The sequence below is a fragment of the Sceloporus occidentalis genome, unplaced genomic scaffold (assembly GCF_023333645.1).
Source record: "Sceloporus occidentalis isolate IW3139 unplaced genomic scaffold, rSceOcc1.0.p SCAF_7, whole genome shotgun sequence".
Lineage (NCBI taxonomy): Eukaryota > Metazoa > Chordata > Lepidosauria > Squamata > Phrynosomatidae > Sceloporus > Sceloporus occidentalis.
This window is the reverse complement of record NW_028316987.1, coordinates 10,558,627-10,572,099: the sequence shown is the minus strand read 5'-3', so window position 1 is coordinate 10,572,099 and position 13,473 is coordinate 10,558,627. Positions and strand designations below refer to the sequence as shown.

At 40.6% G+C, this 13,473-nt stretch overlaps 1 protein-coding gene across 1 annotated transcript in view; it reads left to right on the top strand.

The window, feature by feature from the left end:
- The first annotated feature begins 4,786 nt into the window (after positions 1-4,786).
- The window catches only part of LOC149309163 (WAS/WASL-interacting protein family member 2-like), a 30,439-nt gene continuing 21,752 nt past the window's right edge, over positions 4,787-13,473 (top strand). Inside the window, exon 1 of the mRNA XM_089531876.1 lies at positions 4,787-4,862. The gene's annotated coding sequence lies outside the window, so the exon portion shown is untranslated. The remainder of the gene's footprint in view (positions 4,863-13,473) is intronic.

Genomic DNA, 13,473 nt, shown 5'->3' with positions numbered 1-13,473 from the left:
ATACAACCACAAGAGATGCCATGTGCAGAAATATCCAGAAGTACTCATTTTCTGTCTTGCAGCCTTGTTCTTATTTTTACAATGTTAGTGTAAATTTATATTTCCATTTTAGGCTGGATGTGAAAGCTTTTTTAAAAAATCATGATGATGAAAGATTACCAGGAGACTCTCAATAGTGTCTTCTCAGGGTACAGTCACAGACTGTGAATAATCATTCTAATTCAGGTAACTGAGATAGGAAAATGTGTTTGCCTTTTGTGTGGAAATCCTGCTTTGACTTGCAGGAACTGATAGGACAGCATTCAGTAATCCTTATTCTGTGGGATTTTCAGAAGTGAAATTTTAAACTTAAAAGGAACATCAAAATTATGTTTGTTGAAGTTCTTAAGTACAGTATACTCAACTTTCTCCAGGCAACAATTCCCAAGCAACAGGATTTGTTAAGGAAAGCAATGACAGTTGAAATGATATGAATTATACATATAAAAGATAAGTTTAGGCCTCATTCCCACTACGTTTTAAACCAGTTTGCAAATCGGTTTGAAGTGGTTTAAATGACCCTGGTTTGCACTTGAACTGAATTGCTGAAGCAGGGAGGCCATGTGCTAGACCCATTTAACCCATGTCCTTTTGACGCTGATTTTTTCCTGCCTCTTTTTGGATGAATCGATTCCATGCAAATGTGAACCAGATGCGGATTGGAATCAGTTTTAAGAGTCGATTTGAAGAATCGAATTCATGAATTGATCAGTTTCAGTGTGAATGAGATGCAGGGCGGAATTGATTTACTGTGATGTGATAAGGGGTTGCTGGGTGGGGAAGTGGAAGTTAACAACCTGTGTCTGCCCATCCTTTGACCCTCATACGGAATTACGTAAACGCGATTGCAGTGATGGACAGAGAGAGAAAAATGCCACTGAAAACGTTTCAAATTGAATTCATTCATTTGCCAATGTGAACTACAAATGGGTTATTTTGAGATTCTCTGGCAGGAAACAATTTAAATTGAATCAATTCATTTGTCAATGTGAACCACAAGTGGGTTATTTTATTTTACATTACAGCAAGAAAATGCAGTCGGTGCAAATATAGTGTGAACCACACTCCGCTGCCAAACCGATCCATTGATTCAGATCGTAAAGCAATTTATTTGTAAGTGGGAATGAGGCCTTAGAGAATAATGTCATCTCTGGTTCTGGCTCCTATCTAGATGTGTTGTAGATGCTGGATACATTCATACTTTCAAATGCTTTGAAAGGGGCAGGGAGATGAAGCTAATTCTCCCTTCTGTTGGACTGATCTCTGGATAAATGTCACTCTTGAGTCCTGGAGTGTCTGCTCTAGCAACTTTGAAGAGCCCTGGAGGGAGAGAGCAAGGAATCTGCCATATTCTAGGACCAGGCTCAGGTGGTGAAGTTTTCCTTCTCCATAGTATCCTGGGAGCATTCAGAAGAACAATATATGCATTTAATTATACCTTGCAGTCAAACAGTGTTAATGGTTATACAGTGATAAAACAGTATTTTGTTCTTATTCCTCCAAAGTGCCTTTAAAGCAGAGGATGGAAGCTGCCCCATGGTATCCTTACTTCCTGTGCAGGTAGACTTTAAACAAAGAGAGATTATAATAATACCAACAGAAACTTGCAAAAGCCTGAATGCTGCATAAATGCTGCATTTTGGGGAGCTGTTGCAACAGTGGAAGGAAAGATTAATATACAGTTGTCAGGATTCACATAGACTGGGGCTGAATCTTCACATTAGAAATGGGATGTCATTCAGCCTACCCATCAAATTGTATAAAGAAACATTTGATTTAATGTGTATTAAGAGGTTCTTAACCTCTGCTGCAATTGATCTTGAGAACACTCCCTCAAAATCTCCATGCTGGCAATAGTGAGATATTAATCAGAGATGTGATTTGTTCCAGATTAATTACACTGAAATAAAATGACAAGATTTTGTGGAGCCTCCACTGCCATCTCCAGGACATTTTAACCAACTTTCTACAGGACAGAGTGCCAAAAAAATTCTTACCAGTTCTTTCCACATATCAATAATAGGAAATCTATTTTTTTTGGTTATAACCGGAGAGCTCTAACAAGTATTATAGCAGCCTTTCTGAACCTGGTGCTCTCCAGATGTATTGGATCACAGTGTCCGTAATCTCATAACCACCTATGAGTTTATGGGAGCTGTAGTTCTACATCTAAGAGCACTTTAAAGGGACTAAGGTTGCCAATATAATGAGACATAAGAACTCCTGCATCACGCTTCAGGGCTCAGGCCCAGCAGGAGGAATCTGTTTTTAGTGCCATGGCTCAATCCTGAAAATGTGAAATAACAATGAGTGCCTCTGAGCATGTCCGGAGTGCATTTCCCATACTACTGAATAACCATAGACCACTTCACACAGGATGTTCAGGTTAGAGGGGAAGCACTTTTCTTTTTGGAAATGTTTTCCCAGTCGTGTTTCTAACAGCTTTAATATGCGATCGGATTTTTAATATCAAAGAACAAGATACTGGAAATAACTCTCTGGCATTTTAAAAGACTTATGTTGTGTTTTGCTGACCTTTCTTTTTGATAAAGAATTGTTTTTTTGTGCGTGTGAAGGAGTGGGTTTGCCTTTATGGGATTTCTGTTCAGGGACTTTTCATTTCAGGGCCTCTCGCTTGTGTCTATATTTCTTTTTTCTCTCTCCTGGAGAGAGAGAGGGTTTCAGGTCCTAATGCGAGGATGTGTATATGAATATGTATATATATATTTTTAACAAGACATTCTTGAATTGTACATTTATTTTTTAAGGAAAGAGCCTTGTATCATATTGGACTATTGTACAGCAAATTTTCTACTGTTGGAATGAGGGACTGCTTGCCTAGACATATATAGCCCAATAAGCTTCCGCGAGGTGGAATGTAAGGTGTGTTGTGTCGTTCCAGGGGAGCTCCGTTTATTTTTGGTCTGGCTGTTGTAATTATTATTATTAATAATAATTATTGTTATTGTTTTGCTACAGAAGCACTTGGGTGAAAAGCCAAATGGTGAAAATAAAATATTGTGAAAATTAAAATTGGTCATTGGCTCTTGACTGTATAGATCATTTTTCCCTCACAAATCTTACTATACATAGACTTCTCAGGAGATTAAACACACACACACACTTCAAAAGATGCAACAACAGAAACATCTCTACTTCCAGCCTTAAGGCTACAAAATTCTCATGAACTTTTGGTATCTGGAGCACAGTTCTTATCTTGAGTGAAATTATGGTTATGCTTCACTCTTAAACTCAAAAGAGATCCATGCAGACACAAATTGACTGGGATCCTACATTGCTCCAGCATGACGTAAATATCTGCTGGCAAAGTTATGTAATGCAGCCCTTGTATTAAATGCCAACATAATGCAATGTATCTCGACCAGTGGTCAAAACAAATGGTTGAAAATCCATTGTGCAATTACAATGTGAAATGTTCAAAAGGTAATGCATTTTTCCACACTACCCTATGTATTTCAATGCACTACCGCATGCCCAATGGCCACATCTGCTTAAGCTGCTGTCAGCTGAATACAGTATAACAATTGTTCATTGTCCAAAAAAGCACTCCATATGCATAGGACAGCTTACATCTGTGTATGTCACTAACAGGATGCCAGACGCTGTGCATGCATGTATAAATGTGCACATGTGGGCACACAGAGGAATGGCTACGGAAACAGTTGTGCGTGGAACAGAGTAGTCAATTAAATTACAATGAATTACAGTTCTATAGTTTTTTGTGGGTTTTTTGGATTATGTGGCCATGTTCTAGAAGAGTTTGCTCCTGACGTTTAATTAGAGATCCATTGTTACTGGGAAACCCTGATCCTGGGTGGTTTTCATTTGCATTTGCTGGTTCTCAATTTTAGTGTTTTTCAGGAACTGGTAGTCAAACGGTCAGTTAGAGAGGATCTTCATCTTCTCCAAAGATGCCACTCACAGATGCTGGCGAAACGTCAGGAATAAACTCTTCCAGAACATGGCCACATAGTCCAAAAACCCACATTTTTTGGGTAGTTCTGCTTCCAGAAAACTGCACCAAATGCATCTGAGGAAGTAGACTGAAGCCTATGAAAGCTCATGCTGCCAACCTTTTTCTTGAGCCTCAAAGGCGCTACAAGATCTCTCTGCATACTATATTCCTCAGATGCATCTGAGGAAGTAGACTAGGAAAGCTCATGCTGCCAACTACTTTCTTTCAGTTAAGTCTCAAAAGTGCCCCAAGATCTCTCTCTACATCATTTATTATTTCTTGAAGGGGAAGAGCAGCAACCATGGAAGTGACTCAGTAATGGACTTCTTAGTCCCTGCTGATTTCTGGTTAAGATTCTGGGTATAACATAATAACACTCAAAATGGAGGACACTTTGGATTTTATCCCTGGACAGGAGCTTGAAATGTAGGGAAAAAGGAGGACTTTTGATCTCTACTTAAACTGCGCCCTTCCCAACATGGCCGAGTTTCCTAGTTCTACACAAACTTCCGTCTCCCTTTTGACCTTCCTATCATGGCGGCCACTTCCGGTCTTCGCTTCCCTCAAGCACAGACGCGGAAAGAGGCAGGGCCGTGTCGCGCATGCGCGGGGGAAGGGGGAGAGTGTACACCATCCGCCATTTCCGTCTCCCTTTTGACCTTCCTATCATGGCGGCCACTTCCTGTCTTCCCTCAAAGCCCAGACGCGGAAAGAGGCAGGGCCGTCTCGCGCATGCGCGGTGGCGGGGAAGGGGGAGTGTACCCATCCGCCATTTTGTTGTGTCCGCCGGGCGGGCGCTGGGCTGTTTCCGGGTTGGAGGGGCTCGAGAAGAAGGAGGCTGCTGAGGGTAAGGCAGCGAGGCCTTGGAATGTTATGGGCGCCTCTGGGGAGGGCCTAGGCTCTGGAGGGCAGAGTCTCTCGGGAAGCGTTGCATTTGGAGGGAGAGCCTTGACATTTGCCCTGGGCTCCTGGGGAGGTTCATAGAAATGGCTGGGGAAGAGGGTCAAGGCTTGTGGGGGCTGATCAAGGGAAAAGGGGGTGTCAATTTTGGTCCTCCAGGTGCTTTGGACTTCAGCTCCCAGAAGCCCCCAGCCAACTTGGCCAGCTGTCAGGAATTCTGGGATTTGAAGTCCAAAACATTAGGAAGACCAAGGTCTGGGAATCACTGGTTTAAGGCAGTGGTTCTCAAAGTTTGGTCTTCCAGATATACTATTATCATGTTTGTTGTATTGTAAATGGATTTTAAGGAAGGAGGGGGGATAATGGGATTTATTTTTTTGTCTTTATTGAAGAAGCAGGATAGAAAGAAATATTATTATTATTATTATTATTAGTGTCATAGAATCATAGAGCTGGGAGAGACCACAAGGGCCATCCAGTCCAACCCTATTCTGCCATGCAGGAACTCTCAATCAAAGCATCCCCAACAGATAACGATCCAGCCTCTGTTTAAAGAATAATAATAATCATTATTATTATTTTGGACTTGAATGCCCAGAAGCCCCAGGCAGCTAGGCCAACTGTCAGGAATTCTGGGAGTTGAAATCCAAAACATTAGGAAGACCAAAGTGTGGGAATTAACTGCTTTAGGGCAGTGGTTCCCAATCTTTGGTCTTCCAGATGTTTTGGACTTCAGCTCCCATAAGTCCTAGCCAATTTGGTCAGCTGTCAGGAATTCTGGGAGCTGGAGTCCAAAACATCTGGAGGACCAAAGTTTGGGAACCACTGACTGTCCAAAAGCAAAGTTTGGGGATCACTGGTTTAGGGATAAGAGATTGCTGGCTTCGTTTTTCTTTCCTTGCTCCGTCTCTTTACGTAACTACTTACGTTGGTGCTGTTTCTCTCTCTTTTTATTTAAATTCTTTGGTTAGGAAAGCAGTGGTTTCATAGCCTGGGTAGCAAAGTAGTAGTTGTTGTTAACTCCTCTTGATTCAGCCAGGGTTACCAGACACCTTCCATTTCCATTTTCTACATTTCAACCTTCTGTCCAGGAGGAAATTCAAATTTTGCTCCATGTTGAGTATGACTAAGAAGCATGGAATTTACATGTATGTTACTGCTTTTAGCTTTCATTTTGTAACGTCTTGCATTTTTCTTGAATGTCCTACATTTTGCAGTGCCTTGTCATCCTTTGTGGTTATGACATCTGGTCACCATGCGCATGGCGACCCTGTGGATGAGACATCTCCAAGACCCTCTGCTCTATTTAGGTCCTGTAAACTCAGGCTCACAATCTTCTTGACTGATTCCATCCATCAGGTGTGCGGCCTTCCTCTCTTTCTCCTTCCCTCCACCTTTCCTAGCATTGTTGTCTTATAAGGTGCACAAAGTACAACAACCTCAGTTTCATCATCTTTGCTTCCATAGGGAGTTCTGGCTTGATCTGTTCTAGGACCCATCTGTCGGTCCTTTTGGCTATCCATGACATTCTCCGCACTCTTCTCCACCACCACATCTCAAATGGATCTATTTTCTTTCTGTCTGCTTTCTTCAATGTCCACCTCTCACATCCATACACAGTGTTGGAGAATACAGTGGCTTGGACGATTCTAACTTTCATGCTCAGTTGTACATCTTTACACTTTAGGATCTTGTCCAGTTCTTTCAGGGCTGCCCGTCCCATTCCTAGTCGTCTTATTTCTCGGCTGTACTTTCTGTTCTGATCAGTGTTTGATCCAATGTATGTGAAATCTTATCTATTTTTTTAAAAAGCCTTGTTGAATGATGGAGGTTAAGCCTTGTTAGTCTGGAATATCAGTATGCAAAGGGATCTTGTAGCACTTTTGAGACTGACTGGGATAAAGACACACACCAAAGTTAAAGATGTTAGTATATAAGCTTTTATTGAAGTGGTGGATCAAGACATTTCAGGTTTTAGTTCACCCAGTTAAAGACTACTGATGCTGAAAGGTGACTTTTCAAGGAAGAGAAGTATTGTGACACCACAAGTTTTATGTGTGGTTGAACTGAAGATTTGGAAGGGAAGGACTGGAACAGATTGGTGTGTTTCAATGTGTGATGGGTGGCTCATTAAAGATAAGTTGAGGTGAGTAAGGATGATAAGCTGTAAAGTGGAAGAAAGTTCTTGTCGGCTGTGAATCAAGGGAAGTATTCATGCAGAGGACTTGTTTTTGTTTTGAAAGGGTGGCTGAGGGTTGTCTCTTGAGATGAGTAAATGATGGCAACAGGAAACTACTCTTTTATTAAGCTCAGATGCTAGGAGAGCAAAGCATGTGACCTGAAACAGTATGGGTTTCTTTGGGGTGTCATCCTTAATCTGTCACTTGTAAACTTCAAATTAGATGCTGAATACTGAGGAGTGAAGAAACAGATGTGTCTTGTGTGTTCACATGTGCGTGGAATATTACATAGATAAAGCAATCAGGTGATAATTATGTTTGCAGCCATCTGATGTAAATTTCTTTGCTTTTTTCACAACTGGGGTCCTTCCTCATGTCTTTTACATTGGTCTTCTCAGTTCCGTAAAAATGGCCTTGAGGCATATATTAGGTGTGGCCCCTTTTTTGTTCATTCTTGAAAGGTAGGTGTGGTCAATCCAGGTTTAACATTAGGCTCATTAAGGAACTGGATACACACTCCTCCATAGTGGAGGTTAAAGTGCCTTCCTTACCTGCTTGTCTTAAAATGTAATCAGTGCTTGTCTGACTGGTGTTTGTTCACTCAATTTGTAGTTCCTAAACCTGAACATGCTTGTGAATGGAGGGTGGGAACTGACTTGTCAAGCAGAAGTGATCTGTAGTTAAGTAAAATGGGAGACGTATCAAGGTAGTTTGTTAATCTGTTTCAAGGGTGGGAAACATGTTGGTGGACTGAAATACTCAGAAGCTGAAGCCAGCATAGCATGTGTTAAAGAATGCTGGAAGTTTTAGTCTAGCAACATGTTGGGGACAGCATGGTTCCCAACCCTGATTTACTTTCTCAGTGAACAGAATTAGTTGGTTATTCACTAATAACCGTTTTCATAAAACTTGCTCTTTCCTTCCCACCTTCCCTGCATTGAGAATTTTTGTGTTATGGGAATCATATTCCATTTGGGATCAAATGGACTGTTTGAATAAGGATGAATTTTAATCTGTGTTCAGTCCAGCTTCAAATATGTTGGGAAGTGTTGGACAAAATACATTTTCTTAAAATCTTATATTTGAAAAAAAAGTTGGATATGGTTTGGGAGAGACCGCCTAAAAAGCCACAGCTGCCAGACCATGCAGCTTTCCTCAGGAGGAGAAATAACCCAGGAAAAGTGGGTTCTTTTTCCGCTGCAAGGTGGACATAACAAGTGCGCCAGTGGCGCACTCATTACATAAGCAATGCATGGCCTTTTACCTTTTTACTTTTAATTTGCAGTTTATTTTGCAGTCTTGTCTGCTTTTTCATGCCTGTGATAGTTGACTGTCATTCCAAAACAACGTACAGCCTGTAGAGAGTGTGGGATCTTCTTCCATGCAGAGACGGCCATCTCAGCCATGAATTTAGGTACAGGGTAACCTGTTATGTTAAGAAGGTCCTACTTAGCAATCTAATTGGGTCCCCAGTTTAAACATCCTGTTCAAAGCATTGCTTTTTCTTGATTTGACCTGAGCCATTCATGGCCTTGCTGCTGTTCCAGGACAGTACACGTTATTTTACTACAATCCATTTCTAAGCTGTCTGACACACTGGATGCTCCCTCTGTCTGCAGTTGCCCACTCATCTTTTCTCTGATGTACCACCCTATGTCCGCTGGCAGTGGGGGAACAACTGTGTGCTTCAAGATACTTTTGGACTGCAAGTTCTATAATCTTTCATCATTTATTGTATGGGTGAAGGTTGATGAAACATGTTGACCAAAACCATGTTGAGGGCCATTGTTACTCACTCCTGATCTGATACATAGAGAGGAATGCTCATTTAGATGTCAATCTCGTGGTGGTACTTCATTGGATGGGTTCTTACCACTGAAATCAGAATACCAGTGGGTGAGCAATCCATTGCCATGGAAAAGACTTGTGTGCTTGGCCCTAGCTCTGCTGGCTAAAGTACAGGATTTCAATTATCTATTCCATATGGGAACAACTTACAGGAGACAGTTTTGAAGGATCAAACTAGCATGGTGTAATGGTTTTAGTGTTGGATTAGGACACTGGAAGACCAGAGTTTGATTCACCACTGAACCATGGAAACCTATAGGATGACCTTGGGCAAGTCACACTCTCTCACCCTCAGAGGAAGGCAAGGGCAAATCCCCTCTGGACAAATCTTGTCAAGAAAATCCTGCGATAGGTTCACCTTAGGGTTGCCATAAATCAGAAATGACTTGAAGACATATGACGTCTATTACACAACACTTTCTTCAAACCCATATATCATATAAAACAACAAAATGTATAAAGTGTGCATCTACAGCAGAATGGTAACGTCTGTATGCTTCAGTAGGTATGCTGGTTTTTCATGGAGTGTCCAAGAAGATACTGAACCAGTCGTTGTGACTTCACTTGCCTATGTTTGCTTGACTCTTCCATCTTTTCATTTTGTACAGTGTTACTTTACAAAACTGTGTGAAGCCAACAGAACAGTATGCTTGCTAAACCAGTGATGCTGGAGCATAGTTCATCCAATATAATAGACTATGACTTGGAAAAATTCTTTTCTTTGAAATGCTGGAAGATGCTAAATTATATATAATCTTCTGATAGATTATTGCAGTAAATGAGAAGCAGAAAACCAGTCCAAAGTAAAAATGTTCTGGAATATTCCTTAAAAGTGTTCCTGCACCAGTTCTGGTTTATATCAGGGGAATGAGGCTACCCAACTTGGAAATAAGACTCTACAGCTTGGAATCTACATGTACTACGAGCCTTTCTGCCTTTTTATTTGATCAGTAACTTGGCTTGAGCATGCCACCCTTCCTGTTCCTTGATTTCTCATGTATAAAATGGAAGCAAGCAATCTCTTTGGTGGTGGTATTGTGGGGGTGAAGAAGGATTGAAGAAAACCATTCAAACGTTAAACCGATATGGATATTTCCCAAATACAGTGGCTGTTTCATTATCCCATATTGAACAGCAAGTAATGTGATTTAATCCAGTTGTCTCTATTAGAAGCTCAAAGATGCTTAAGTGCTTTAAAAGTCATAATGTTCACAACTGTCTTGAAAGGCAGATTGTTAACTAGCCTTGCTGTTGGTCAGTTCCTGTGGCAAATAACTATGTACAGTGATGTTATCTGGAAACAAAATAATTTCTTCTAGGTTTGCCACTTAACAGATAGTCAGATATCTTTCTGCCCTCTCCCCCCCTTCCCTGATCATGCTCCTTAATAAGTTATAGTACCCACATTGTGTGTGAAGCAGTACTGTGTGTGGAGAGCTGAAAGTGGTTATTATAAATGAGCACAACATTTGTACAGCAGTGACCCTATATTAAACTCTCGCTCTTGACCAGCAGTTTGATAGTCCACCATAATAAGTTGCATTTTAGATTTAGGACTTCTCATCTCAACTGTTACAACATTTTTGCCACATTCTTGGGAGCCAGTACAGTGTGTTGCTTGGATGTGTTTTCTGGACGTTTTTGTTTGTTTGCATAAAGATGCTGTTGTGTGGGGAAGAATTATACTACTTGCTATCCAGGTGACCATCTTATAAAATAATTGGAGGTTAGATGAAGCTAGATGAAGCTTAGGTGAAGATCCTGAAGGAACCTAACTTTGCATACATAGTGTAATGACCTATGTGTCCATGGCCATGCTGTGAGTAAAATTTAATCTGTGAATGTGACGTAGTTGTGTGTGGGAATGATATTTCAATGATAGCATTGGTAGTTGCTCTCTCTGGATCAATATTCATGATTTTTTTGCAATCCATTTTTTATATGTTAGTATAGTAAAGATTCAGTATACCTAGTGGCCAGTATATTATCTTGTAGAGTTCTTTAATTTTACCTTTGGTTACAGAGCTGATTTATGATGTAACAGGGTATCCTGTGATCATTACAATGTAATATGCATGCATGTATTTTTAGTAGCAGGCAAAAGATGCTGGAAAGGTGAAGCTGTGGAGTTCTGTGGAGAGCACAACTGTGCTCTCAAGTGTGTAAGTAAACATAATCCCCTAGAAATTGTGTATGTTCTCCGATATTGTTAAATGGAACAACTGAATAATGATTTTTGCTATTAGTATTTTAGTTGATTTTTTAATTTCATTAATGTAGTCAGTCTTGTTCAATCTGTTGCTCCTCCTTCATCTGCTTGTTGAAAGTAATATTTGGATTATTTGTGACAGGTATGGTGACCCTAGTGGAAAAAAACTAAGGCCCCATACAGAGAGGCCAAAATAAAGCTGCTTTGGGTCACTTTGGAAGTATGCTGTTTAAATGCTGCATGAGTCCTAAGAGGCCGGAAGCCGCGCCAAAGCCACAATCCAGTCCTAAGGACTGGAGTGCAGCTTTGGCACAGATTCCAGACTCTTAGGATGCATGCATCATTTAAACAGCATACCTCCAAAGTGACTCGAAGCAGCTTTATTTTGGCAGTCTGTATGGGGCCTAAGTTTCAAACCATTAGGTTTATGCTGTTTGCAGTTTAGACTTCTCTCTGAGACTGAGAGCTGTCAATATAACTGTCCAGTTTGAGGTTTGCTTCCTCTGGAAGAATCTGCAAGATTTTTGTACAACATGGACTGCTTTGAATATGGTGGTCTGTCATTGTGTGCTTTTGTATTATGAAAATATTAAGTCACACGTGGTGAAAGACTGCCTCAAGGTCTCAACATACCTCCATTATTTTGTAGGGTTTTGTGAGGCAGAAGGAGAGTCACAGGATTTAATAATATGCTCTTCCCTTTTGGTGGGATGTGTTAGACAGGTTAGACTTATTTTCCAGTTTTAATCAGCACTTTAACCTTAGTCTCAATTCTGAGGAATGTGGCACTACATTTTCCCACTTTGTGTGCCTAATAACATCAGAATAAATTGAATGAATTAAGCCAATGAGGTACACATGCATTTCACTTACATTCTTTATTTTAAGGTTAGAACTAATGAAGTGCAAAATCGTTCTTACTACTGAAAACAAACAAAACAAAAAAATAATGACCATGAAGGATCTACACAAATTCAGCCTAGACAATTAGGAAATCAAAATGGTAAAAGAGTTCCAGTACCTTGAATCAAACATTGATCAGAATATGGGCTGGATCCGAGAGATCAGAGGAAGGCTAGGAATAGGGAGGGCAGCTATGAAAAAACGAGAAAAGATCCTAAAGATATAAAACTGAGCTTGAAAGTTAAAATCTTCCAAGCCATTGTATTTCCCATTACCATGTACAGATATGAGAGCCAGACAATGAAGAAAGTGGATAAGAAGAAAATCAATTCTTTTGAGAAGTGGTGCTGGAAAAGAGTGCTGAGGATCCCATGGACAGCCGAAAATACAAACGAATGGGTCCTAGAACAGATCAAGCCTGCAATTTTCCTGGAAGCCAAGATGATTAAGTTGAGGCTGTTGTAATTTGGCCACATGAGATGGCATGACTCCTTGGAAAAGACAGTAATACTAGGAAAGATGGAGGGATGTTGAAATAGAGGAAGACTAATGCTAGATGATTGGAGTCTATTAAAGAGGTCACAGGTATGAATTTGCAGGACCTAAGCAGAGCAGTGGAGAATAGGGAGTCTTGGGGATGTCTCATTCACAGGGTCACCATGAGTCAAGATTGACTCGAAGGTGGTTAACAACAAAATCTAAATAGTCACAATTGATCATTTTTTTGTTTCTGATTGCATATGGTACAAGGGAAGTTGTTTATTACTTGAACTGCTGAAATTTGGCAGCCATTAAAAAAGGATGTACCACAATTCTCTTAAACCTTTGCAGTACGCATGGGGATTGTGTACTTTTCCCCTGACATTGAAGTGTTTACCTTCATCATGAGGCTAAAATCTTTGCTTAATTTCCTCCAACATGAAGTTTTTTTATAAGGATACTGTCCGCTTCTGATCCCTATATTTGCATTCTGAAATGTACAGTCTGTGGATTTTCTGTGGTTAGAGCCAAACATGTGGCAGAATGAAGTGTGATGAACTATAACACTCAGACTGAAGGTGACAATGGCCTGTTACAGACTGCCAAAATAAAGCTGCTTCAGGTCTCTTTGGAAGTATGCTATTTAAATGATGCATGGGTCCTAAGAGTCCGGAGGTTGCGCCAAAGCCACACTCCATTCCTAAGCACTGGAGTGCAGCTTTGGTGCAACTTCTGGATTCTTAGGGTGCACACATCATTTAAACAGCATACCTCCAAAGAGACCCGAAGCAGCTTTATTTTGGCAGTCTGTAACAGGCCAATGTCATTTTTGAGGGTTCTCTTCATGTTTAACAACAAAACACAGTTCTCTACAAACAGAAAAACAGACCACCTGTGAGTGGTTCTAGCCTAGCTCACTGCCTCCTGTTTTGGTTTTA